Raw genomic sequence first — 15,736 nt, 5'->3', positions numbered from 1 at the left:
CATAGAATTCTATAAAATAGTTATAAATAAATAAAAATGATAAAGGAAAAAGAGTATCATAAAGTATTACTATGGTAAAATTGCATTTCTGATTAAATCCTTAAATATATAAAATGGAAATCTTCTAATTTTAATCATAATTTATTTTAACTATTTTTTTAATCCTAACAAAAAAAATGATACGTAGCTTTAATTCATTCTAAACTCAAAGTTTTGTTTTCTAAACAAAAATGTATTATATACAAACTTCTTAAACATAAAATGTTTACAATAAAAGTAGCACAAATTTGAACTTATAAATCAAATTTCAAATTATCTTTTTACTGATAAATATTTTATATTGTGTTAAAATAAAATCATTTATATTGACTTAAAAAGTTAGAAATTAAAAGTAATGATCATTAAATAAGAATTCCTCATTCAACCATATTATATTATTAATTTAAAAATATTAATGTTAGTTATTAGTTGATAGTATAAATTATTTTATATTTGAATGCATATTTTATTTTCTCAAAAGTTATAGGTAAAAAAGTTTTGTAAAAAATGTAAGAAATACTCATCATATTTCAAAATAAGCATATTTTTCTTTACCAAAATCAAAGTATCTTTTTAACTTAAGAAATTTATCATAAATGAGGTCTAATATAAAATCAAAGCATATTTTATTTTACATTTATTCTTCTATTGTTTATTATTTTTTTAAATTCAAATATAACAGTTTTAAAAGATATATATTTTATTTCAACATAAATGAGGTCTAATATAATTACAGTTTTTCCTTGTATATGTTAGGTCTGGTTTTCTTCTCTCCTTTGAAGTCGGTTTTTCAATTCATTTTTTAATGGCGAGTCTGAATATTGAAGGGTTATCTATACAAGAGGAGGAAGACGATGGAGGATTTTGTTTCGATGTGGGGGAAGTAGGAGACGAATCATGCGACTTACAATGGTGCTTGGTGGGAAGGTTCTTGTGTGACAAATTAATTCACTTGAGATCGATGAAAGTAAGAGTAGCAGGTATATGGAGGCCATTGCAGTGAGTCACTATCAAACATGAAAAGGATGGGATGTTCTTATTTCACTTTGCCCACAGTCTCGACATGGAAGTAGCATTGAAGGGAGGACCATGGACTTTTGATAGTCATCTGCTTATCATTGAAAGGGTGAAATCGGGTGTTCATACAGAGAACACTCCACTCTTCCATGTTGATTTTTGGGTTCAAGTCCACAACCTTTCGTCAGGGCTTATGTTAGAGAAGGTGGAGAGAACTATGACTAACTTCATTGGTTCTTTTGTGGAGTATGATCGCTCGACTGTGTGAGTCGAGAATGGGATACAAACTGCAAGTGCACAGTTCTATCGCGTAGTTTTAAAAGATATCGATCCCACAGGGACTTATGAATCGATGTACCGTTATCTAAGGTTACTACGTAAATCTAAGGTGAAAATGTTTGATTGTTTGGGGAAGGGAGCTAAGAGCTAAACTAATATCTAGATTAAATATCAATAAAACGGATATCGGTATGTAGTTCGTCAAAACTAGGGAATCAATTCCTTGTCGGTCTCTCGGTTTTAAAATAAATCGTTTCGACTAACTTTATTGGTTAAAGGTTTTATCTCAAACTCTCGCTCTGTTGAAGAAACCATGATCTTATGTTAATGTTGCTGTCACTTATAATTAAGTCAAAAATCATATTTTGAAAACAATAAAGTTGCAGAAACTCTTTTTAAGAAAATACTGACCGTTTTAAACACCCTTATCTCAAACTTTCGCTCTGTTGACTTAGGTTATACAATTAAATCTAAATGCTTAACTCTCGTCCTCACATTCAATCTTTAAAAATACTTTTTGGAAAAAGGTCAGAATTTAATTAATTCTAAAACTTGCTCTCGCCCTGAGATAGATTTAATGACTAACTTACACTGTCCAGTTAAAACCTCAAACTCTCGCTCTGTTGGTTTCAACTTCTTTATGTCTTTTACTTTTGTAAAAAATCTTGTTATTAAACCTGTAAGTTAAGACCATAAAAAGATTGATTCTAATTTTAAGTTTGAATAGACCGACTTAGTTTTGATCCCTCTTTCTGCTTACTTTACATACCGATACCTAGGCAAATTAGCCAGACATGCTAAATAAATAAGAATCTATATCATGCATAAACAGACTCATTCCAGGCATGCAATGTAAATAAACAGTAGAATAAAGCATAAAAATTAAATAACAATTAAAGAACCTGAATGCGTAATACAATGGTCTTGAACACTCCACCACAAGCCGGTAGGATTTGTTCTTCGATTCTTCAATTAAACAGTAAATTAAATCAAGGAAATAAAAAAACTCGAAAATAACGTAAGGTTAAATCCGGTATAAAGTTGCCCAGTAGTTTCCGGTGTAGAAACTACTACGCGAAAAATATCTAAAAGCTAAGAACGGGGAAAATAAATTGCAAGGGAAAAAGAAAACAAAGCTTGCAAAATAAAATAAATAAAGTGAACGATGCTGGAAAGGAAGAAAAATAGGCAAAGGCGTGAAAAAATAAATTTGGCAGAGCTTCCGCAAGACTGAGCGTGCAAAAACTGTGTGTCTGGAAGTTCCCAATTTGCTGCTATTTATAAGCTGCTGGTGTAACCACTTTTCAAGGGTTTCCGCGTGCATGGTAGTAGGCTTCCGAGGGTTAAGCGTGAGTGGAAGTGGGCTTCAACGTGGTCAGTTGAGTTCCTTGCGCCAAAAATATAGAGGACTGGTGTGACGTTCGTCACACCATGTGTGACGTCCGTCACAAGGCTGCTTCGCGTGATGCTCGTCACGCGTCCTGTGACGTCCGTCACAGGCACAGCATTGGTGACTTGTGCGCTTTGGGCTGGGCTTTGGCCTTTGGTTCCTTTTCTCTCCTTTTTGTTGCTTTTTACCCCTCCTTTTCTTCCCTTTTTCACTTTTGCTTCAAAATGGGTACCTGATATAAATAGAAAAGAAATACTGCATAATATCTGATAAAATGGGATAAATTAGCGTAAATGATAAAATAATTTAATTGAATTAAGTCTTAAAAAGCGATATAATTTCGTGTTATCAAACTCCCCCATACTTAAATCTTTGCTTGTCCTCAAGCAAAATTCAGTATAGAACTTGTTAAAAGTTTTAGCCGGATGAAATTTTAAAGCACACATCAATTCGTACTAGGTTGCCAATGGATTTTTGTTTAGGAGGACTTGAGTTTAATCTTGACATCAACAACTACCGTTACAACTTAGATAACCCTACCTTATGCCGATCGGTTCAAGTACCCTATGATAGCTATCCTGGTTCCTTTAGTCTTATTTTGCCCGTTTTCATTCTAGCGAAATCACATTAAGCCCTTTATCCTTTCGCGCACATAGTGGAGTAACCGGTTAGTGACTATGATCCGCTTTTAGCTAGAAGTTCTGGTACATAAGTCGGATAACTTCATTATTCAGTCCATTGCAAATTGCGGGGGATCGAACCGTAGTCCGCCCTACCAAGTTCAGTACCAGATTCCTACTGAACCAATTCATAATGGATCTTTCGTATTGTGCTTTTGCATGATCTGCAACCTTTAGGTTAAATGATCTGGTAAGGATCACCTAGTTTAATTTTCTTAGGTTACTTTGGGGATCATTCACTTATATTCATCGGCTCTCCACGTAGTTTGCTATTAAGATGGTGCTGACTTCTGTATAAACTACTTGGGGTTGCCATAGAACTAAAAGTTCAAGGAATCGGTATAATAGGTACTTATCCTGATCTAACATATTGAGGTTCTCAGAGCGTTGTTATGGTAATGATTTTGTTTTGATTTCACTCAAATTTTATAAAGTAGGCGACCTTTATACTTATTGGGTGTGTTAAAATTTTTGTTATGGCTCAAGAAAGTTGAGGGAAATAGATAATAGAAACTTTCACATTCAGGACTTAACTTAAAAAAAAATATTTTGTTTTTATAAGGAAATAACAATGAAAAGGGAGAGTACAAACTTGAAACAAAGATGAGAATGGAAAGAATAATTTCCCCCCCATACTTGAACTAAACATTGTCCTCGATGTTTGAAGGGAAAGAAATACAAAATATAAAGGAAAAAGAAAAATACAACTAAGGCTGCCTTCCACCTCTGGTTCTTGGTCCTGGTGATCTTTGACGTATGTCTAAGCTGTCGAATCTGCTAAACAACTCAGTAAACCGCTGGTCGGTTATGGCATTCCGAGCATCCTGTTGCTGTTGCATTTGACGCATCATCTGCATCATCTCTGTATTCTGTGCCTGCATTCCATCGATAGCATCCATAATGTCATCGTTGGTCGCAGGCCTTCGTCGTCGACGACGTTGGGAGGATGGGCCGGCTGCATTACTGGAAGGGTTGAGCGGGACTGACGGTTGTGTTGGCGGATGATCACCTTGTTCCATTTCTTCAAACTCATCTGTTTGCTGGTTTGTTTGTGAAGGGTCGGTGGTTTCAGGAGCGCTAAGATCGTAGAGGTGGCGGTTCGGGTTTGTGACATCGGTTAGGGTGGTATTGGGTAGCACAACACTTGGGACAGCTTGGTTGTTCACCATCAGATAATAGCCTCCGCCTACTCTGTTTTTGATCAGGCGGCTGGAGCGACAATAGCTGATATCCATAGACAGGGGTGGTAGGGATTCTAAAGTTTGGAGTTTATCCCCTAGGTTCAGGCCAAGTGCTATGGAGGTTATTAATCCACCAATTATGAATGGTTGCCGGCCTCTAGCACATAAGGTGCGGATATGATGAAGGAGAAAAGAGGCGGCGTTTACCGTAGTATCCGATTCGAAAACGCACTGGAGGAAAAAGAGTTCTTTTGAGTTGACCTTACTGTTGTTTGGTCTTCCAAAGAGTGTGTTTTGCAGGATACGGAGAAAATAGCGGATGGTGGGGTTATGGATGTGGGAGAGAAGGAGTTCTTCCCAGTTGTAGGTATTGATACCGGAAATTTTCTTAAATAGGTCGAAAACTAGAACTGTGTTCCAGTTTGAGGTTGGGGGAATTCTGGCATGGAGCAGACCTTCTGTGGGAAATTGCAGCATGGCACTCAATTGGCGTTGGGTTAGAGAGTACTCGGTGTTAAACATACGGAAGGTTGCTGTACCGGTTAGAAATTCGCCTTCACCGGCGGGAGTGGTGTAGTCGTAAGAACTTAGGAATTCTAAGGTTAGGGAAGGATAGGTGGGTTGGTTATGGGTGCAAAGGAAGGTTAAATCGGCTCTACGGAGCATCCACTCGATACCTTGGTGTAAGCCCAATTGTTGTAAACAAGTTAAATCGGGGTACCTGGTGGGAGCGACGCCTCGCTGTTGGAAGCGCTCGAATTGCTCTTGCTGATAGTTGTCATCTCCGGATCGGAAGATGATATTTCCGAAGTTTTGATTTCCCGCCATTGTGATGAATTTTTGAATGAGTGATTTGGAAAAGAAAAGAATTGTATATTTGATATGAGAGAGTTGTTTGTGGTGAAAGAAGGAAGTTTGGAGGGTATTTATAGGTAAAATGTGGGAGGTGAAAAGAAAAGAGTGGTTGAAAAGTAATTAATTGTGGTAAATGAAAAATGAATGGGGAATGTAAAAAGGTGGGGGTGTAACGTTCGTCTCCAACGGCTCCCTAACGTTCACATGTCTGAGAAGCGTTACGCTCGTCACAAGGCTGTGACGCTCGTAACAGGCACTAAGTGTGCCGCCCGTCATGGGTGGTGTGACGCTCGTCACACTTCCTTTTTGGAAAGGCTTAGTAGCGCTTCACAGAATCACTTGGTAGCGTAATTTAATATTTTATTCTGCTTATGAACGTTTTAGTCTGTAGCTTAATTTAGTATGCATGCTTAATTGCTTTGTATAATAATAATAATAAGTAATAACAGTAGAGCATAATAGGCATTGCAAAATAAATTAACTAAACAGATTCAAATAAAAATTGATCATAATGTATTACAGGAAGGGCAAATAATAAAATGAAATAGAAATAAACATGAATTCAAATAACATTAATGAAAAAATCTAGCCTAAAACTAAATAACTTAGAAAGAAAAATAACTAAATTCCATCTATCTTCGGATCTCTGGCCGGAGGAGTAAAAGAGTTAACGTGATGCCGTAACATACGTAACTGACTTGCCGTGCTGCTCATGTGTTCTAGGACTGCAAGTCTCAAGCTGTGGAAGTCTTCCCTGAGGGCGTTTTGTTCTGACATCAAGGCTTCAATGACGGTTTTAATATCTGTTCCTGGCATATGATGTCGGAGATCAGGCATGGCTGATTCTTCGGTCAGGACAGGCTGAGGAGGAGGATCAATATCATGGTAGCCGGATGGAGTCTGAGGGTCAGATTCAGCAAGAGAGATATGGTCAACATAATGCTCATAGTCATCACAAATCTCATAATCCTGGATGGATTCAGTGGATCCAGCAGGAGTTGGGGTTTCATTCAGGTTATAGAGCCAGTTCCTTTGGTTATGAACACTAGTCCTAGGATCGGGCAGGGTGAATAGGCAGAGAACCTGGTTATCAATAACGAGCTCAAACTCATCAGACCCTATGTTTGCTATAAACATAGTGTTGAAGAGGAAAGGTATACTCATAGTGGTAATGCCACAAAAAGGGTTCAGGTCAAGCATAGGCTGACGTAGTCCAATAGCATTACCTATCATAGTTATCAGGCCGCCTATTCTAATGGGTGCTCTCTCATCCTGGATAAGGTGGTCCAAATTAGCTAACATAAAAGTAGCACCGTTTACTGGACGGTTCTGGGAAGCACAAAATATGATGAAGAGTTCATCACGTGAAACTGAAGTACTATTTGGCTTCTTCCCAAATAAAGTGTGGGTCAGGATCTTATGGAAATAGCGAAAAGCCGGGTTATGTATGTTTCCAGAGAGAAACTCATGTTCTTCGGGCTCATCATTTCCAGTCAGCTTACCCCAAAAGTGTTCAAGCTCTCTATATTCAAGAAGTTCTTCCTGGCTAATAGTGAATGTATCAAAGGAGGTAGGAAAACCCAAAAGGTTGGTGAAGTCTCTAGTATTAAATTGGTACTCCATATTGAACATTCTGAACTGGATAAAACCTCTGGTAATTCCTTTTCCATGGCTAGGTAGATAGATTAATGAACTAAGGAATTCTAATGTGAGTCTCCGGTAGGTGGTGAAAGGTCTCAGAATAGGGGAGGTCTCCCATCCTATCTGATTCAGCAAAAACAGGACACTCTGTCTCAGTCCAAGGGCAGTCATAGCCCAATCATCAGCATATAAACTAGGTAGCATCTCTCTAGTGGCTAGTTCTTCAAACCTTCGTTTCTGAGCCATTCCTCTGAACTTGATACCCATACGGTCAAAATGTCCCATCTGGTTAGTGTTAACTAGAGAAAAGAAAACATGAGTTTAAGTCAGGATTTGGCCAAATGCCGAAAGAAGAATAGAATTATTATTAATATATATAGATATATATTTTTTTCTTTTTGAATAAATCAATAATGAATACTAAATAGAAATTAAAAGAATAATTAAGAGAAAAATAGAGAAATGATAATAATAATAAAATAATAAAATAACAAATTAATTTGTGGGTTGTCTCCCACTAAGCGCTTTGTTTAAATGTCGCAAGCTCGACAGAGAAACTGCTAAACATTGTCTATGAGTCCTGGGGGCGTTTCGTCTAAGTGTAGAATTTGCGAATCCTCGTTGGTTTCCGCATAGTGATAATGTTTCAGACGTTGCCCGTTTACGGTGAACGGTTCTGTAGATTGTCCTTTAATTTCTACCGCTCCACTGGGAAAGATTTTAGTGATATGGAAAGGTCCTGACCATCTGGATCGTAGTTTTCCCGGGAATAATTTTAGTCTGGAGTTAAATAAGAGTACTGCGTCGCCTTGCTTGAAGATTTTCCTTGATATACGCTTATCATGCCATTGTTTTGTTCTTTCTTTATAGATTTTGGCATTTTCATAGGCGTCTCTTCTGAGTTCCTCTAATTCGTTTATGTCAAGGATTCTCTTTTCACCGGCGGCTTTATAATTCAAATTTAAATTTCTAATAGCCCAATAGGCTTTGTGTTCTAATTCTACCGGGAGGTGACAGGATTTTCCATAAATGAGCTTAAATGGGGTCGTCCCTATGGGAGTTTTATAAGCAGTTCGGTATGCCCATAAAGCTTCTGGTAATTTCAATGACCAATCTTTCCTTGAAGTGGCGACCGTTTTTTCTAGTATTTGCTTGATTTCTCTGTTAGATACTTCCACTTGTCCACTGGTTTGAGGGTGGTAAGGTGTTGCTATCCTATGTCTCACTCCATATTTAAGTAGTAGTTTTTCGAGTACCTTGGATATAAAGTGCGATCCACCATCACTGACTACTATCCTTGGGATGCCAAATCTCGGAAAAATTATATTTTTAAAGAGTCTAGTTACTACTCGGGTGTCATTAGTTGGAGAAGCTATAGCTTCGATCCACTTTGATACGTAGTCAACCGCCACGAGTATGTACTTGTTACCGAAGGAGGATGGAAACGGTCCCATGAAGTCTATTCCCCACACGTCAAAAATCTCTACTTCCAAAATACCATTTTGTGGCATCTCGTCACGTCTAGATATGTTTCCCGTGCGTTGACATCTGTCACACTCCTTAATAGCCGCATGTACGTCCTTCCATATAGTTGGCCAATAAAAGCCAGCTTGTAGGATTTTAGAGCAGGTCTTGGATGTACTTGTGTGTCCACCATAAGGCGCGGAGTGACAGTGTTGGATTATATTTTCTACCTCTTCTTCGGGTACACATCGACGGAAAATACCATCGGGACCTCTTTTGAAAAGTAAGGGATCATCCCAGTAATAGTGTTTTATGTCATGGAAGAATCTTTTCTTCTGCTGGTAAGATAAAGTAGGTGGAACTATTCCGGCAGCTAAATAATTGACTAGATCAGCGTACCATGGTATGACAGATATAGCTAAGGTGGTTTCTACTTGCATGTCGGAGTTGTTCTCTTCCAAAGTAGCTATGAGTTTGTCATACGAGAAATCATCATTAATGGATGTTCTTTCTGGTTCAAGGTTCTCAAGTCTAGAGAGGTGGTCTGCTACTACGTTCTCAGTTCCTTTCTTGTCCTTGATTTCTAAGTCGAATTCTTGTAGTAACAAGATCCATCTTAGGAGTCTAGGTTTAGCATCCTTTTTTGTTAGAAGGTACCTGATAGCAGCATGATCAGTGTAAACTATTATTTTGGCTCCTACCAAATAAGAACGAAATTTATCTAGCGCAAATACTACTGCTAGGAGTTCTTTTTCGGTTGTGGCATAATTCATCTGTGCTTCATCCAGGGTTCTGCTAGCGTAATATATAACATGGAGCTTTTTATCCTTTCTTTGTCCTAAAACAGCACCTACAGCATAATCACTGGCATCGCACATTATTTCGAATGGTTCATTCCAGTCTGGTGTCTGCATAATGGGTGCGGAGATCAATGCTTGTTTAAGAGTTTGAAATGCTTTTAAACAGTTATCGTCGAATATGAATTCAGCATCTTTCATTAATAGTCCGGTTAAGGGTTTAGTTATCTTAGAGAAGTCTTTGATGAATCGTCGGTAGAAACCGGCGTGTCCTAAAAAGCTTCGTACTTCTCTCACGGTTCTTGGGGGTTGAAGATTTTCGATTACCTCTATTTTGGCTTTGTCTACTTCAATTCCTCTGTTCGAGATGATGTGTCCTAAAACAATTCCTTCTTGTACCATAAAGTGGCACTTTTCCCAATTAAGTACTAAGTTTACTTTTACACATCGTTCAAGAACTCTTTCCAGGTTTTCAAGGCATTCTTCGAAACTTTGTCCGTACACAGAAAAGTCATCCATGAATACTTCCATGATGTTTTCGAGAAAGTCGGCGAAAATTGCCATCATGCATCTTTGAAAAGTTGCAGGGGCATTACACAGACCAAACGGCATTCGTCTATACGCGAAGGTACCAAAAGGGCATGTGAATGTTGTCTTTTCTTGGTCATCAGGGTGAATTGGTATTTGAAAGAAGCCTGAATAACCGTCTAAATAACAGAAATGTGAATGTTTTGCTAATCGTTCTAACATTTGGTCAATGAATGGTAAAGGGAAATGATCTTTTCGGGTTGCTTTGTTTAGTTTCCTATAATCAATGCACATTCTCCATCCCGATTCGATTCGTTTAGTTATAGTTTCTCCTTTTTCGTTTTCAATAACGGTTATGCCTCCTTTCTTTGGTACAACGTGTACGGGACTGACCCATTTGCTATCAGATATAGGATATATAATACCTGCTTCTAATAACTTGGTTATTTCTTTTTTCACTACCTCACTTAGGATCGGATTTAGTCTTCTCTGGTGTTCCCTAGAGGTTTTACCGTCTTCTTCTAACATGATGCGATGCATACAAATAGAAGGGCTTATTCCTTTAAGATCGGTTATGTGGTATCCTAGTGCGGTTGGATATTTTCTTAAGATATGTAGGAGTTTTTCTGTTTCGAGTCTTCCTAGATCTGCATTGACTATCACAGGTCGTTCAAGTTCTAAGTCTAGGAATTCATATCTCAGATTTTTGGGAAGTGTTTTCAAATCAGGGGTTGGTTTGTTAAGACACTGCGTAGGATCTGGTGTTATTGCTAAGCATTGTTTAGATTTGTCTTCTAAAAGATAGTCTGATGATTTGTCTTCTCCTGACTCTGCTTCTTTTATGCATTCATCGATGATATCCATGAAGTAACATGTATCTTCTATTGCAGGTGCTTTCAAGAATTTGGAAAGAATGAATTCAATTTTCTCTTCACCTACTTCGAAGGTGAGTCTTCCTCGTTTTACGTCTATGATTGCACCGGCAGTTGCTAAGAATGGTCTTCCTAGTATAATAGGTGTAGTATCATCTTCTCTAATGTCCATAATTGTGAAGTCAGTGGGAATGTAAAACTGACCTATGCGTACGGGAACGTTTTCAAGGATTCCTACAGGATATTTGATGGAACGATCTGCTAGTTGTACAGACATCTTGGTCGGTCTTAATTCTCCCATTTCCAGTCTCTTACATATGGATAAAGGCATAACGCTAATTCCGGCTCCTAAATCGCATAAGGCTTTGTCGATGACAAATTTTCCTATGTGACAGGGTATAGAGAAGCTACCTGGATCCTTGAGTTTAGGGGGCATGTTTTGGATTATAGCGCTACATTCGGCAGGGAGTGTAACGGTTTCACTATCCTCAAGTTTCCTTTTATTAGAAAGAATTTCTTTTAAGAATTTAGCATATGAGGGCATCTGCGTAATAGCTTCGGTAAATGGAATTGTAACGTTTAATTGCTTAAGGAGATCAACAAATTTTCTGAATTGGCCTACATCTTTGGTTTTAACAAGCCTTTGAGGGTAAGGTATAGGTGGTTTGTAAGGTGGTGGAGGTACATAAGGTTCTTTCTTTTCTAGGGTTTCCTTATTACTCTCTTCCTTTTCCTTAGGTTCACTTTCCTCAGTAGATTTCTTAGGGTTTTGGTTTTCTATCCTTGGATCAGACGGTCCTTCCACTTCCGTTCCACTTCTTAATATAATTGCATGAGCTTGGCTTCTCGGATTAGGTTGGGGCTGTCCAGGGAATGTACCGGTTGGTGCAGCAGTAGGTGCTTGTTGTTGAGCTACTTGAGATATTTGAGTTTCTAACATTTTGTTATGGGTAGCCAAGGCATCTACTTTGCTTGCTAGTTGTTTAAGTTGTTCGCCAGTGTGTATGTTCTGGTTTAAGAAATCTTTATTGGTTTGTTGTTGGGAAGCTATAAAGTTTTCCATCATGATTTCCAAGTTGGATTTTCTAGGGGTATTATTGTTAGGATTTGGTTTCTGATATCCCGGAGGTATAGATGGGGTTTGATTCGGAGACTGTCCAGGTGCGTATAAAGCATTATTACTCTTATATGAAAAGTTTGGATGATTCTTCCAATTTGGGTTATAGGTATTCGAATAGGGGCTTCCTTGAGCATAGTTTACTTGCTCTGTTTGGATTCCAGTCAAGAGTTGACATTCCGCAGGAGTGTGGCCTTGGATTCCACAGACCTCGCAATTCTGAGTTATAGCAACCACGGCGGTTGGTGGTGATACGTTTAAACTTTCAATTTTCTGGACCAAAGCATCCACTTTTGCATTGACGTGATCAAGGTTACTTATCTCGTACATGCCAGTTTTCGGTTGAGGTTTTTCCACTGTTGTTCGTTCGGTTCCCCACTGATAGTGGTTTTGGGCCATGCTCTCGATAAGCTGGTAAGCATCAGCATAAGGTTTGTTCATTAGTGCACCACCTGCAGCGGCGTCTATTGTCAACCTTGTATTGTATAAGAGACCATTATAAAATGTGTGAATTACTAACCAGTCTTCCAAACCATGGTGTGGGCAAAGTCTCATCATGTCTTTGTATCTTTCCCATGCTTCGAAAAGAGACTCGTTGTCTTTTTGTTTAAATCCGTTTATCTGGGCTCTTAACATAGCTGTTTTGCTTGGCGGAAAATATCGGGCAAGAAAAACTTTCTTCAACTCGTTCCATGTGGTGACTGAGTTGGAAGGAAGAGATTGAAGCCATCTTCTAGCGCTATCTCTTAATGAGAAAGGAAAAAGACGAAGTCGAATTGCCTCTGAAGTGACACCATTAGCTTTAACAGTATCAGCATATTGAACAAATACGGATAAATGAAGGTTTGGATCTTCGGTAAGATTTCCAGAGAATTGGTTCTGTTGCACAGCCTGCAACAGTGAAGGTTTAAGTTCAAAGTTGTTTGCTTCGATTGCGGGCGGAGCAATACTTGAATGCGGTTCATCTTGCGATGGAGCGGCGTAATCTCTAAGAGCACGAGCTGGTTCTGCCATCTCGGTTAAAGAAGGAAAAATGTTTTTGATATCAGGAAGGTTTATAGGAGGGAGATTGTTTTCAGCACGATATTCCCGAATTCGTCGTAAGACTCGGAGATATAGTTCGATATCGTTGATTCGTAAATAGAGCGGTTCGCCTTGAGAGCGAGTGCGTGGCATACAAATCAACGAAAGAAAGAATAGAAGGAAAAAGAAACCTTAGTCTCTACAGCGTAACGGAAGAGTTACGATATCGATTGAATAAAAGTCCCCGGCAACGGCGCCAAAAACTTGATCGCTCGACTGTGTGAGTCGAGAATGGGATACAAACTGCAAGTGCACAGTTCTATCGCGTAGTTTTAAAAGATATCGATCCCACAGGGACTTATGAATCGATGTACCGTTATCTAAGGTTACTACGTAAATCTAAGGTGAAAATGTTTGATTGTTTGGGGAAGGGAGCTAAGAGCTAAACTAATATCTAGATTAAATATCAATAAAACGGATATCGGTATGTAGTTCGTCAAAACTAGGGAATCAATTCCTTGTCGGTCTCTCGGTTTTAAAATAAATCGTTTCGACTAACTTTATTGGTTAAAGGTTTTATCTCAAACTCTCGCTCTGTTGAAGAAACCATGATCTTATGTTAATGTTGCTGTCACTTATAATTAAGTCAAAAATCATATTTTGAAAACAATAAAGTTGCAGAAACTCTTTTTAAGAAAATACTGACCGTTTTAAACACCCTTATCTCAAACTTTCGCTCTGTTGACTTAGGTTATACAATTAAATCTAAATGCTTAACTCTCGTCCTCACATTCAATCTTTAAAAATACTTTTTGGAAAAAGGTCAGAATTTAATTAATTCTAAAACTTGCTCTCGCCCTGAGATAGATTTAATGACTAACTTACACTGTCCAGTTAAAACCTCAAACTCTCGCTCTGTTGGTTTCAACTTCTTTATGTCTTTTACTTTTGTAAAAAATCTTGTTATTAAACCTGTAAGTTAAGACCATAAAAAGATTGATTCTAATTTTAAGTTTGAATAGACCGACTTAGTTTTGATCCCTCTTTCTGCTTACTTTACATACCGATACCTAGGCAAATTAGCCAGACATGCTAAATAAATAAGAATCTATATCATGCATAAACAGACTCATTCCAGGCATGCAATGTAAATAAACAGTAGAATAAAGCATAAAAATTAAATAACAATTAAAGAACCTGAATGCGTAATACAATGGTCTTGAACACTCCACCACAAGCCGGTAGGATTTGTTCTTCGATTCTTCAATTAAACAGTAAATTAAATCAAGGAAATAAAAAAACTCGAAAATAACGTAAGGTTAAATCCGGTATAAAGTTGCCCAGTAGTTTCCGGTGTAGAAACTACTACGCGAAAAATATCTAAAAGCTAAGAACGGGGAAAATAAATTGCAAGGGAAAAAGAAAACAAAGCTTGCAAAATAAAATAAATAAAGTGAACGATGCTGGAAAGGAAGAAAAATAGGCAAAGGCGTGAAAAAATAAATTTGGCAGAGCTTCCGCAAGACTGAGCGTGCAAAAACTGTGTGTCTGGAAGTTCCCAATTTGCTGCTATTTATAAGCTGCTGGTGTAACCACTTTTCAAGGGTTTCCGCGTGCATGGTAGTAGGCTTCCGAGGGTTAAGCGTGAGTGGAAGTGGGCTTCAACGTGGTCAGTTGAGTTCCTTGCGCCAAAAATATAGAGGACTGGTGTGACGTTCGTCACACCATGTGTGACGTCCGTCACAAGGCTGCTTCGCGTGACGCTCGTCACGCGTCCTGTGACGTCCGTCACAGGCACAGCATTGGTGACTTGTGCGCTTTGGGCTGGGCTTTGGCCTTTGGTTCCTTTTCTCTCCTTTTTGTTGCTTTTTACCCCTCCTTTTCTTCCCTTTTTCACTTTTGCTTCAAAATGGGTACCTGATATAAATAGAAAAGAAATACTGCATAATATCTGATAAAATGGGATAAATTAGCGTAAATGATAAAATAATTTAATTGAATTAAGTCTTAAAAAGCGATATAATTTCGTGTTATCAGAGTACGACAAGAATAATAATTCTAGCTTTTGGCGGCAGTATATGAGGTTGAGAGTGACAATTGATGTCCGACAACCACTAAAAAAACAAACTAGAGTTAAGAATAAGGGAGGTCAATGGTGTATAGTGAACTTCAAATATGAAAAACTCAGTCTATTTTGCCTTGTGTATGGATTGTTGGGTCATTTTGAACAGAAGTGTGAGGTGCGGCTCGCCATGCAGGAAGATGATGGAGTAAGAAGTTGGTCACCTGATATTAGAGCCGACAATAGGAGGTACGGTGGCAGCCCGTCGTCGAGGTGGTTAAAAGTGGAAGGAGGAGGAGGTGAGAATGGAAGAGAAAATTGAAATTCTCAAGTGCGTGAAAATCACGCTCAGACAGATGCGAGTAAAGGGGAGAGGGTCTCACAACCAGATGTTGTGCAACATTTAATTCATACAATGATGACAAATAATGTTGGCAGTCAAAATTAAATATTACCTAATTATACCAGCTTATCATTGTAAGACCCCAATTTTGACCCTAAGATCCCTCATGCTACCTCATCATATGCGTTAGCATTGAGATCATACCTTGGAATCCTCCTTACCCCTCATTCATTGGGTTTGTATTGGGAGAGACCACCAAGCACCATGTGATTGTATCATACCTTGTACTTTATCATTTACTAATCAAAATACCAAAAAAACATGTATTTGCATTTGTCTAACTCTTTGGTAGGAAGGGCACATGATCACCTTTGATCTATCAAGTTCATATCTAGGATTTAAGATCCTCATTGCTAAGAGTACAATAAAGATTGGTCTAAAAGGGCTA

The 15,736-nt window shown here is 38.3% G+C and overlaps 1 pseudogene; it reads left to right on the top strand.

The window, feature by feature from the left end:
* The first annotated feature begins 12,389 nt into the window (after positions 1–12,389).
* Positions 12,390–12,489, top strand: LOC127116578 (uncharacterized; annotated as a pseudogene).
* The last annotated feature ends 3,247 nt before the right edge of the window (positions 12,490–15,736 follow it).

Source organism: Lathyrus oleraceus, chromosome 1 (genome assembly GCF_024323335.1).
Source record: "Lathyrus oleraceus cultivar Zhongwan6 chromosome 1, CAAS_Psat_ZW6_1.0, whole genome shotgun sequence".
NCBI lineage: Eukaryota > Viridiplantae > Streptophyta > Magnoliopsida > Fabales > Fabaceae > Lathyrus > Lathyrus oleraceus.
The sequence above is the reverse complement of the archived record's forward strand: the minus strand, read 5'-3'. Positions and strand labels throughout refer to the sequence as shown.